Here is a 13,331-nt window from a genome sequence, read left to right as displayed (position 1 = left end):
TATTTTTATGGCGCAAATCGTTTGACAGTTCTAAGCGTTTAACATAACAAAAAGCTTGTCAAAAAACCATTCGCAAATCCACAAATAGCCACATACAGTGGAGTCCAGCTATAACGAACCTGGGTATAACGAAATCCCGCTTTTAACGAACTGCCATTGATTTCCCGGCCGACAGCCTTCTATTTCTTACTTGTTACTTTCCGGCTACAACGAACCTTTTGAACTGATTTGCATAACGAACCCCTCTTATAACAAACACGTTTTCATCGCCCCAGAGCCGTTTTGTCTCTAAAAGTCACAAGGCTACAACGAACTGATGTCAATAATTCTCTCCAAAGACAAAAATACACAAAGTAACAAACTGTCGAAGAATGAAAAATAAGCCGCACATCAAAGGAAGAATACAGAGTGGAAATATGTGTGCTCTGTGTGTGGGGGAGATCAAAGGCAGGTCCATTGTGATGCCTTGACACTGACCTTCTTCCCAGGGGTCAATGACCCAGTTTTAGCTATGAGAGGTGGTTCCGCTGTCATATCTGAGAGGAAACACTTCCTGCACCGGGGTCAGTGACCGAGTTTAACCTATGGGGCGGTCTCTTTGATGTCTTGAGAGGAAACATGGCCAGGGTAGTACCTAGTTGTTGAAACATGCATTATCACAAGTTGTTTGACTGGTACTCAGGCGGTCTCTTTGATTTTTTTTGGGTATTTTGAGGAGGAAAAAAGTTGCGCCTTATGACCCGGAAAATACGGTACATGCTTTTACACGACTTTTTAAATTTTACTTCTAAAATTACAGTAAAGTGAACATTTGAACTATGCCTCTATATGGATTATATTATGAAGCTATTGAAAACATGCAGAGATTGTTCTCTCCAAGGAAAGATCGATGGGACGATCATTTGAAGGTGAGTGGGAAAACTTGTCTTGAGGCCATTTAGGGTTGAAAACTCTACAGCGAATTACTGATATAACGAACTTAAATGTATCTCCCTTGAGATTCGTTGTACCCGGACTCCACTGTATTTACACCATGTTTGTTTTGACACAAATAGCCACATATTTACACCATGTTCGTTTTAACACATCAAGTGATATCAATTGCAATAGCAAAACTCGTATAGGTGCAGATCTTACCATTGTATAACACAGAGAGAGACAGAGTCACACTCACTATCACACACACAAAGTGGAGAAAGTTCCTCTGTTGACACGGAAGAGGCAAGGAATATTTTAGATCTGAATGTGATCAAATTGATTTAATCTCTTTGGAACTGTGTTAAATTTCACAGCCACCGAAGGTGATAGGTCCGTTGGACTGGATTGAAAATATGTACAGGTGGAAATGTGGAGGCTGTTCAGTGTCAGAAGATATGGCCTACACCTCAGAACTATGGGATGGTGGAAGGTCAACTGGCCAAGGCTCAGAGCATGTATCAGGCACCGAAGACTGAGGCCTGAGGATAACACTCATAGAATGCCTCTGTTTTAAGGTAGAAGAGAGATTTTGTTGTGATTTTAATTTTTTTAAATACATTTTTTCATGAGGATTATGCGGAAGAGACGCTTGATACAGAAGGCAATTATAAATCAGGTGCACTTTAAATATGTGCGTGGTCTTACTTATCAGAAGCTTGTTGTTGCAAAAAAAATATGTCAGTACATATGTTTTGTATGCTGTGGGTGTAATTTTGTTTGTTTGTTTGTTTGCTTAACGCCCAGCCGACCACGAAGGGCCATATCAGGGCGGTGCTGCTTTGACATATAACGTGCGCCACACACAAGACAGAAGTCGCAGCACAGGCTTTGTGTCTCACCCAGTCACATTATTCTGACACCGGACCAACCAGTCCTAGCACTAACCCCATAATGCCAGACGCCAGGCGGAGCAACCACTAGATTGCCAATTTTAAAGTCTTAGGTATGACCCGGCCGGGGTTCGAACCCACGACCTCCCGATCACGGGGCGGACGCCTTACCACTAGGCCAACCATGCCGGTTTGTGGGTGTAATAATGACCCTCCTGCAGTCTGCTAGGACAGCAATGTTAAAGCTGAAGAATACTCATTTTGTCCAATTAAAACATGTTTTAAGGCCAAAAAAAAAAAGTTGTATGTTTCCGGTAACATGGCCCAAGGTGTCACACTGCAGGAGCAACTCTGGGGCACCAAAGACTCCCTGATCCTGACCAGCAGCTTTATTCAAGCTACAAAACTTGAAGTCTGACCTGAGGCCAAAAAAAAAAAATCAAATAAAAAAAAAATAAAAAAATCCTGGAACGCAGAAGAAGAAGGTAACATGGCTACAAAAAATAGGGTAGGTAGGTAGGGATTTTTTGTTTTGTTTTGTTTTGTTTTTTGGTCATGGTAGAAAATAACTATACAGTGACGCAAAGAGACTGGACTTACTATACAAAGAGAAAGACAACACATTACAAAACAAATGAGACAAAAGGGTTGCGGGGTTACCCCCCTTGTGTCGTCTGCCGTCTGTTACTTTTGTTTTGACGCTTTTTTTAATCTTTTTACATTTAGTCAAGTTATGACTAAATGTTTTAACATCGAGGGGGGAATCGAGACGAGGGTCGTGGTGTATGTGTGTGTGTGTGTGTGTGTGTGTGTGTGTGTCTGTGTGTGTGTGTGTAGAGCGATTCAGACTAAACTACTGGACCGATCTTTCTGAAATTTGACATGAGAGTTCCTGGGAATGATATCCCCGGACGTTTTTTTCTTTTTTGCGATAAATGTCTTTGATGACGTCATATCCGGCTTTTTGTAAAAGTTGAGGCGGCACTGTCACACCCTCATTTTTCAATCAAATTGATTGAAATTTTGGCCAAGCAATCTTCGACGAAGGCCGGACTTCGGTATTGCATTTCAGTTTGGTGGCTTAAAAATTAATTAATGACTTTGGTCATTAAAAATCTGAAAATTGTATAAAAAAAAATTTAATTCTAAAACGATCCAAATTTACGTTCATCTTATTCTTCATCATTTTCTGATTCCAAAAACATATAAATATGTTAATTTGGATTAAAAACAAGCTCTGAAAATTAAAAAAATTAAAAATTATGATCAAAATTAAATTTCCAAAATCGTTTCAAAAACTATTTCATCTTATTCCTTGTCGGTTCCTGATTCCAAAAACATATAGATATGATATGTTTGGATTAAAAACACGCTCAGAAAGTTAAAACGAAGAGAGGTACAGTAAAGCGTGCTATGAAGCACAGCGCAACCGCTGCCGCGCCAAACAGGCTCGTCACTTTCACTGCCTTTTGCACTAGCGGCGGACTACGTTCAGTTTCATTCTGTGAGTTCCACAGCTTGACTAAATGTAGTAATTTCACCTTACGCGACTTGTTTTTTTTACAAATGCAATAAAAAAAAGTCTAGGGTCGGCGGGAAAAAACTAGGTAGGGTCGGGTGACCAGAAACATACAACTTTTTTGTTTGTTGCCTAATGCAGGACACACCACAAAACTTGATTCCGTCTGTGACTAGCATGGATTAGTGTCCCGTGGTGGGTGTGCCTGTCATCTCCAAGTTTCCAGTAATTCATGTCACACAAAAATAACCAGCATGCTTCCCCTGAAAGCCGCGTATGGCTGCCACCCAGTGAACGTGGGAGTTTCAACCCATGATCAAAGAAGAGAAGCAGAAGAGAATCCAGGCTAGTCAAAGATGGACTTCTTGTTCAAATAGTTAATTGAACAAAATCAATATTCTTCAGCTTTAACCTGTGTGATGGTATGTATGATGACCAAAAAAAATCTAGGATTGTCTTTAAATTTATTTTCCATTAGCTGGATGTTGGAGGCCATTAGGGAAGGGACAAGCATAAAGCCATCATGTTTTTAAAACAAGAATATATATGTCAAATGGTCAGAAAACGTTGCGGCCATTTCTGCAAAGCTGCCAAACTTGTTTCACAACGGGGGTAACCAATACCAAGAACTGCCTTAAACTTATGCTGTTGAACGAAAAACATTTTTTGCAGAACACAATTTTCTTGAAATGTTTATTTTTTATTTTTAAGGTACCTTATCATTCCTGTGTAGAACATCGTCTCTATTACCATAGATCTGTCTCGTGGTCTTTTACATGGGACGAGAGTGTACGTCATTCCCTTACATGGGACGAGAGTGTACGTCATTCCCTTACATGGGACGAGAGTGTACGTCATTCCCTTACATGGGACGAGAGTGTACGTCATTCCCTTACATGGGACGAGAGTGTACGTCATTCCCTTAGGTACAAACCAAAAATCAACAGCTCCTGTGAACAGGCGAGGATACTGACATAATTGTCACATACCGAAAGAGGACTGGAAATTGTGAGTTCTTTCAGTGTGACGATGAAGCTATTACAGAGCTAAACTTGGACACAGTGGTTTTGGTTTTTGATAATTTATTGTCCTTTGGGAATTGCCATGGCTTTTATCACTATTTTAGATTTCAACAGGTTTTACATGTCTGTTTGATTGAAAGATTGCAAGTTTAGCTTCAGTATAAAGATCTAGATGTGGAACTTTTCAGCACGTATACGGGAACGTGTACGGGTAACGTCATCAAATCTAGTTTTAACGTCACGCGTTTGCCAAGATCTACACATCTTGCTGGGCCATGGGAGGCAAACAACGTATAGGAAAATTGATGACTGCATTTGGAACATTGGAGAAGGGTGAGCATCATCTAGACCGATTCTCCAAGACATGTACGGGTGACGTCATATCTACACGTACGTACGCATACGGGTCTTGGCTACACGTTCGCTCATCTAGAACACTGTATTATCAAAATGGGATGTTGCAGCATCTACGGTGTAGCAAAAATGTCAGGGAAGTGTGTAACATCCAGTGTCTTCAACAAGGCTCTGGTCAATGAGACTACAGTGGAACCCCCCTTTTAAGACCCCCCAATTTAAGACGCCCTCCGCCCCCCGCGGGTTAGGGGGAAGAATTTACCCGATGCTCCCCAGCATGTCGTAAGAGGCGACTAACGGATTCTGTTTCTCCTTTTACGCTTGTTAAGTGTTTCTTGTAAAGAATATAGTCAATGTTTGTAAAGATTTTAGTCAAGCAGTATGTAAGAAATGTTAAGTCCTTTGTACTGGAAACTTGCATTCTCCCAGTAAGGTAATATATTGTACTACGTTGCAAGCCCCTGGAGCAAATTTTTGATTAGTGCCTTTGTGAACAAGAAACAATTAACAAGTGGCTCTATCCCATCTTCCCCCGTCGCGATATAGCCTTCGTGGTTGAAAACGACGTAAAACACCAAATAAAGAAAGAAAGAATTTATATTGATCGAGATCAGTAGTCAGTAGCCAGGGGAAACAAACCTCTTTCATTGCCCTACGACCTGCAGAAAGCTGATTGCTTCTTCTGGAAACTTTATTTTCCCAGATTTTGGCTGGTTGTTTTGGATTGTATGTCATGATTTATTTTATCCGATTTTTAATTGCATTTCTAGGGCATGCAGTCATGGGCTTCGTGCTTTTAGGAATTTAATCTCAACCATTGTCTATGTTGTCCCTCGTATCTCTCTGTGCAAGAAGCCGTCAATAATGCCATTGTATGGTCGTTACTTTATCGGATTGTGTGCATTCAGATTATAAATACATGTTACATGTAGTGTATTACATTTGCATAATCACAGGTTTTTGCGGTTTGAGAACTTTGGATTTATAACTGCCATGGATTACCATCTATCCTCCAATGATTTCTAGCGCTTGCTTTTTTTATGGGGTTGTTTTCAAAACTGTACCATTTTGTGATTTTGTGTTTGTTGCTGTTCTAAAAATATGATTGATTTAAATAATTCTAGTTGTGAAAAGAACCAGTTGTTTGAGGTTTCTGAACGATTGTTCTGAATGGGTATGAATCTTGAATGTTACTTGTAGTCTTCTGCTTCTTCTTCGTTCATGGGCTTAGACTCCCACGTTCACTCGTGTTTTTAACACGAGTGGATTTTTACGTGTATGACGGTTTTTACCCCGCCATTCAGGCAGCATACGCCGATTTCGGGGGAGGCATGCTGGGTACTTTTGTGTTTCTATAACCCACCGAACTCTGACATGGATAAACAGGATCTTTTCCGTGCGCACTTGGTCTTGTCCTTGCGTGTACACACGAAGGGGGTTAAGTCACTAGCAGGTCTGCACATAAGTTGACCTGGGAGATCGGAAAAATCTCCACTCTTAACCCACCAGGCGGCAGCGACCGGGATTCGAACTCACGACCTCCTGATTAGGAGGCCGACGTCTTACTACCAAGCCACTGCGCCCGTCGTTACTTGTAGTGTTTGCCTGTACTGATTTACTTGTCAATATTTTCACGTTCTTCTCTAGTTGTTGTTTGCACACTCAAACAACCATTTATACTCAAGACTCTGAAGGACACCAAATAAGATTGACAACTTTATTTTTTAAAGTGCCAATGGGCGGTTCTGGTGAGGTTATGCCCCTTCTTTCTTTCGGCTGGTAACAGGCGGAACCTCGCGGCAAGATCACACGAGAAAGGAAAAAAAACGTGCATTGGTCCCAAATAGCATATCGCTTTGGTGTAAAGTTGTGCATTTTATGCGGTAAAAAACAATGGTAACAGGCGGAACCTCGCGGCAAGATCACAGGAGTTCTCTCGCGTTATCACCCCAAAACTGCTCATTGAAATAAAATAGGGGTGGTCCCGCTAAAACATCCTTTGATCTTTAAAAAAAATATGTACATTTTGTTATCTCTAGGTGGGGCCACGCCCTTACAGCAACATGAACACAACATTATAAAACATATCTATGCTGCTGAGCAATAAATCAAAAATCAAAACAATCACACAAATTGTGTAACAGAGAATGGCTCAACAAGCCTGAACCATATCCTCAGCAAAATATTTACATAAACACAACAAAAGTGTGGTGTTGAACAACAACCCCTTTGTATGAATGGTACCTCTGCGTGCACACACACACACACACACACACTCACACTCACACACACACACACACACATCGCTCAGAGAAAATGAAACAGCTTTTATTGATACAGTGGTACCTGTGATGAAAGGACACCCTTGGGACCAGCCAACAGTGTCCCTACATTGCCGGTGGCCTGTCATGACAGGTATACTTTGGTAGAGATAATATCAAAAGGGGACAAGAGAAGGTGTCCTTGTAAGGGAGGTGTCCTCTCATGGGAGGGTCCACACATCGCAGGTACTGCTGTATGATCTTAATGTATGTACATGTACTGTACACATACTCAGAGACAGACGGTCACAGACAAACACACTTTCAGACAAACACACACACACAGCGAGATAAGACAACTGAACAGGTCACATAGAATAAAACCAAAAATGATTAATCCAGACACGCATGCACTTTCAACTTTCAACTTGGAAGTTGGACTTGTCATTCTGCAACGACAAATACATGTACACCAAATAAAAGGCAAAGTCATTAATCCTGTTTGAACATTGCTACTCACTTTTTTAGATCTGCCCAGGCTTTTGGTTGGATAAGACCATCCCCCCACTTGGAAACATACTTCTTCTTCTTCTGCGTTCGTGGGCTGAAACTCCCATGTACACTCGTGTTTTTGCACGAGTGGATTTTTACGTGTATGACCGTTTTTACCCCGCCATTTAGGCAGCCATACACCGCTTTCGGAGGAAGCATGCTGGGTATTTTCGTGTTTCTATAACCCACCGAACTCTGACATGGATTACAGGATCTTTTCCGTGCGCACCTGGTCTTGTGGTTGCGTAGACACACGAAGGGGGTTAAGGCAATAGCAGGTCTGCACATAAGTTGACCTGGGAGATCATCAACAAGGGTCACCTGAATTAAAGAGTCTGCACAAAACTGATCAACCCGTTGAAGTAAATTTGTCGCCGAATTCGGATTCAAACCCTGCATGCCTATAGCAATGAACTAGTCTCAAAGCTAGTGCACTACAGGCTGTACGTCTCGCTATGAGAACCCGCCTCGATTTGCTTACCACATTACAACTGTCAATGTTAAAAACACATTTGCATCAGTCACACAGATTGTCGGGCGCAGTGGCGTGGTGGTAAGACATCGGCCTCCTAATCGGGAGGTCGTGAGTTCGAATCGCGGTCGCTGCCGCCTGGTGGGTTAAGAGTGGAGATTTTTCCAATCTCCCAGACCTGCTAGTGACTTAACCCCCTTCGTGTGTACACGCAAGCATAAGACCAAGTGCGCACGGAAATGATCCTGTAATCCATGTCAGAGTTCGGTGGGTTATAGAAACACGAAAATACCCAGCATGCCTCCCCCGAAATCGGCGTATGCTGCCTGAATGGCGGGGTAAAAACGGTCATACACGTAAAAATCCCCTCGTGCTAAAAACATGAGTGAACGTGGGAGTCTGAGCCCATGAACGAAGAAGAAGTCACACAGATTGAACAAAATGTGTCATTGTGTTGTGATGGAGTCTCCCGTCAGTTCGATGAGTGGCTAACCGTTCAATTTCTTGACTGCACCCTAGGACTGAGCTTCCCATTTTGTAGAGTCAAGCTTACCATTGTCTTACAATCATTACAACTGCAGTATGATAATTTCACAACCTCATTATGCCCAAACAGTTATATAATGCTTAATTACAGGCTTGAAACATTTGATTGAGATAGAACTATATGGTTGCAATGTCACAAACTCGCATACATTCAATCCTATTCAACATTGAATTCTGCAGTCAAGTCAATTCAAGACCATATGATATGTTACATTGAGCAAAAGGTTGCGTCATATACTGACAACTGCTTTCTTGAGCAAATTGTGAAAGAGAGAATCAAAAAACAAGAAAGGCAGGTTGTTGGAACGTTTGTTATTGACAAAACAATACATTCACAGATATATCGACCCAACAGTCTTTTAAGTGCACAGACAAACAATTAATAACAAAAACTTATCTGGCTGATTTTTTCTTCTGCCTGCCACAAAGCCGCAAGCAAATAATAAGTTTAATAATAATAAGTTTTTGTTATTACTTGTTTGTCTGTGCACTTAATTAAAAGACCGTTGGGTCGATATCTTTGTGAATGTAACGTTTTGTTTTGTCAATAATAAACGTTCCAACAACCTACCTTTCTTGTTTTTTGATTCTGAATTTCGGAACGTTGGCAGTCTCTTTGTTTTTGGATTTGTGACAGAGAGAGTAAAGTTGTTCTGATCTTGCTGCGTTTTTTTTTACCTTCTTGTAAAGTAGTGGCATAAACTATGACCCTTCTTTTGTAACGTCAAAACAAAATCTTAGAAAATCAGGTCTTGAAAAGGACTGGATGTCTTGAAATGGGTTTACAAGATACCCCCCGCGGCTTAGGGGAAAGAATTTACCTGCTGCTCCCCAGCATGTCGTAAGAGGCGACTAACGGATTCTGTTTCTCCTTTTACGTGTTAAGTGTTTCTTGTATAGAATATAGTCAATTTTTGTAAAGAGTTTAGTCGAGCAGTATGTAAGAAATGTTAAGTCCTTTGTACTAGAAACTTGCATTCTCCCAGTAAGGTAATACATTGTACTACGTTGCAAGCCCCTGGAGCAAATTTTTGATTAGTGCTTTTGTGAACAAGAAACAATTGACAAGTGGCTCTATCCCATCTCCCCTTTCCCCGTCGCGATATAACCTTCGTGGTTGAAAACGATGTTAAACACCAAATAAAGATAGAAAGAAAGAAAGGAGCCAAGATCCAGGCTTGAGAATCTTCCTCCTTTCGAACCTCTCTTGGGGCTTCATGTTGGATAGAGCACATCGACACATTAAATTTATTTTGAGCAACACTCCTTATGTGTAAATCAATTTTCCTTCTTCTCTCCATATCAGAGTTAGGAAAAAGTGATCATATCTTCCAAATTGTGTCTTAATTTATTTTAGATTTAGCAAACCTTGTTTCCTCCCTTTTGACCATATGCAGACATGGGATTCTTCCATAAATTTACGGAATTCCGTAAATTTGTAGGCTCCAGGGATCATTCTTGAGATTCGTGCAAATCCGCTGAGAAAATTTTGGGGTATATGTAGGTATATTTGGGGTATATGTAAGCTGAAATATGCATTTCAGGGCCATTTTTGTGTGTCTAAAATACTAAAAACCTTCAGCTTCTGGGGGCTTCGCCCCCAGACCCCGACCAGGGGCAACGCCCCTGGACCCTACTGGGGGCCTTCTGCGGCCCCCAGACCCCCACCTTCTTTTTCCTTAAGGCAGGTCAAATGGAGACAGGGATATTACTCTTCATACACAAAGGGAAGCCACTGAGTTGTGTCGCCATTTTTTCCTGGCAGGCTGGGAATTCGAACACATCGAACAGGGAACGCAGAAGAAGAAGAAGAAGAAGTAGAACACGTCGAACATTCGAATGACGTAAATAGAACAAACGTCACATTTTTCAGGCAGCGGCGAAGTGTGGTGACGCGGCCTAGAACAAATGACGTCAGAAAATGACGACACCGCCAGAAATAAAAACAATGCGACACGCCTACCAACCACGAGGTCAAAAACACGTGGGCATCTAATGAAATCGGTACAAAGCCGTTCTCTTTGCCAGTGACATCGTAATAATCACCAAAGCTAACATTGAAGCTCCGGTAGCAGGTAAGAGAGTGTCTCCCAACCCGTGATGCTCACAGCGTGATTGCATCAGAATACCACATGTTAAAACCGGTGTTTGAACTAGAATAACAGCCAGTAGTATTAAGAACAAGTGTCTTGTGTATGCAGCCCTCTTTCTACTGTACGCTGGCAGCAGATAATACAATAATTGAAGTCCTTCGAGGCATAAGGGGCCCATAAGGCGAAAAATTGCTTTAATTCCACCCTCAAAAAGTCCCAGCCTTCAAACCGTAACAAATAACAGTACGCACTATTAAGCAAAATTATAAACCAAGCCTTGATTATTAATTTTTATTATTACACTTGTATCAAACAAGTGACCTCCACCTTTTGATTGGCGTTTTTATTACATTTGAATCGGACTTGTGGCCTTTCAAAGTTGCGGTGACCTTTGACTTTCAACAGAGGTCATATGTAACAGTGGTTTTTAAAAACATAATTTAGTTGGCTCATATATCTGAGACAAATGATCGGACAACAGCCCTTTACATTATCGTGACACATATTTTTCTGAGGCACACTGGACAGTAATAGTGCAAAGGGTGGGGTTAATCAAGGGAGTGAACCCCCCCTAAAAACACTACCAACCTGTCGTTTTTTTTGTTTTTTTTAATGCCGTTTTGATCGCTCTTGCGTTTACAACCCATCTCATCAAATCGTAATTTATTTCCAGGCTACCAGCAATAAAATACCTCAACATGAGGAACAAATTTAAAATAAACTCTGGCAAAAGACGTGACGTCACAAAGTTTGAGTATGCGCAACATTTTCGTTTACCAGTGCACTTCGTTACCTGCCCATTGCTGCTTTGGGTGATATTTTTTAAATGACTATTCCTTTGCAGATGTTTGTGTAATTGACCGTTTTCAAAACATACCCATTTTTCGATTTTTCGGTCCAAAATTCAAAACGGGCACTGTCTTCCGAGACTCATAGCTCCGAAACGAACCCACTACCCTATATTTTTTTTTATGCTGAATGCATAGCAGACAGATCGAACTTAAAAAATAACCAACTTTTGGGAGAAACCAAATTATATTTAACGGGTCCAGTGAACTACCTTAATTATCACTTTTTTTTAATCCCATGTCTGCATATTCTAATCTCATGTCTGCATGAACATCTTAAAAAACAAAGGGCTTAGATTAAAAGGTTCTGGCCAGAGGAGACAGCGCTTCAAAAGAAGCTACACAGCCCCAGAGAGGACTTAGAGAGGACAGCACGTTTCGCCCTGCAGTCTGGACTGACGATCTAACAGCGAACGACAAGAAGACAAGACATTTATAAAAAAATGAAAAAACGTCTGGAGATACCATACTCAGGATCTCTCATGTCAAGTTTCATGAAGATCGGTCTAGTAGTTTTTTTTCTGAATCGCTCTACACACACACACACACACACACCACGAACCTCATCTCGATTCCCCCCTCTACGTTAAAACATTTAGTCAAAACTTGACTAAATGTAAAAAGGTGTGTGCGTGTGTCTTTAATTTTGCACTGAGAAAACCGGCCCCCGTGGCACAGTGGTTAGCGCATCGGGCTGCGGGCCGGGAGGTCGTGGGTTCAAATCCCATCAGGGTCATGTGGGTTTTTCGGGCTACTGTCGGCTCCTACCCAGAGTGGAAGTGCTATGGTTCCTATGGGAAGGCTGGGATCACACAGCCGAGTGTCATTTACTTAACGAATGCGACTTTGAGGGTGCTCAGGTTCTGTATACCTGACCAACACCGCAGGTGCGGCAGTTCTCGGGCCTGGTTGACGCCAGGATATATTATGACAGTAAGCGTAGAGTGCTGCCCTGTCACGTAGTCTCAAACCAAATTGGAAATCCAAAGCATCATTATAATCATCCTCATCTCATTAATCATCCAAAATATAAATTGTCCTTGCTCTTGTGGCCCTTCATGCCCGGAGCTCTCATGGTGACCTTGGTCTCAGTGTTCCTGTTCCTTCCTTCCCTGAATAGTAGTTCTGCTGTCAGTCTTCAACGTGTGACGTTCTGGGGGGTCGACGGAGGGACGTGGTGGCGGTCTGCTCTCTGGAGGGGACGCTCACTCAGTCTGGCTCCGCGACTTAAAGTCAATGTCGTTTGTAGGGGGCATAGTAGGTAGTGGGCTGCGTCCGTTAGCTCGGGACAGACCCACTACTGAACACCGTCGAAGTGACTCAGCAGAAGTGCAGACTGTCATCTTCCGAGCCCCCTAGAGCGTCTGTAAAATCGACAAGTCTGGCAGCGGAACGAAATTCAGAGGTGGTTGGAGCAGCGAGTGCAGGGACGGGGCGGTGTGAGAGCACAACGGGGCAAGGGAACAAGTGTAAAGACGAAAAAATAGAAAATAAAATAAAAATAAATGTTGCACTGAGAGATAAGAGACAGCTTTTCTGTCTCTTCCAGCAGTCAGTTGTTTTCATGCACAGTGGAAGTTCCTTCTTACAAGACCCCCATTTTAAGACTTCTTCCTGCATGACCTTGGAGATTTTCTTCACATTTGGAGTTCATTACCTCCGCCAATTTATCTCAAATATAAGACTCTGACCCTCCTTTTTAAGACCTTGCTTTTTTAGATTTTATTGTCATAACCTTTTAAAATTTACCTTTATTTTGAGACTGAACTTACTTTTAAAGATTTGATTTTCTCTGATTTGTGTGGAGGTCTTACAAGGGGAGGGGCAGGAGAGGGACGGGGGGGGGGGGGGGGGGG

At 41.9% G+C, this 13,331-nt stretch overlaps 1 long non-coding RNA gene across 1 annotated transcript; it reads right to left on the bottom strand.

The window, feature by feature from the left end:
• Positions 1 to 6,406: 6,406 nt before the first annotated feature.
• LOC138978875 (uncharacterized) lies at positions 6,407 to 13,311 on the bottom strand. Its single transcript, XR_011459832.1, has 2 exons — positions 11,688 to 13,311; positions 6,407 to 10,212 (listed from the first exon to the last, which is right to left on the bottom strand). It is a non-coding gene; the product is annotated as an uncharacterized lncRNA (long non-coding RNA).
• Between the last annotated feature and the right edge of the window lie 20 nt (positions 13,312 to 13,331).

This window comes from Littorina saxatilis, linkage group LG10 (genome assembly GCF_037325665.1).
Source record: "Littorina saxatilis isolate snail1 linkage group LG10, US_GU_Lsax_2.0, whole genome shotgun sequence".
In the NCBI taxonomy this organism is placed as follows: domain Eukaryota; kingdom Metazoa; phylum Mollusca; class Gastropoda; order Littorinimorpha; family Littorinidae; genus Littorina; species Littorina saxatilis.
Note: the sequence above shows the minus strand (reverse complement) of the source record. Positions and strands in the feature narration are given on the sequence as shown.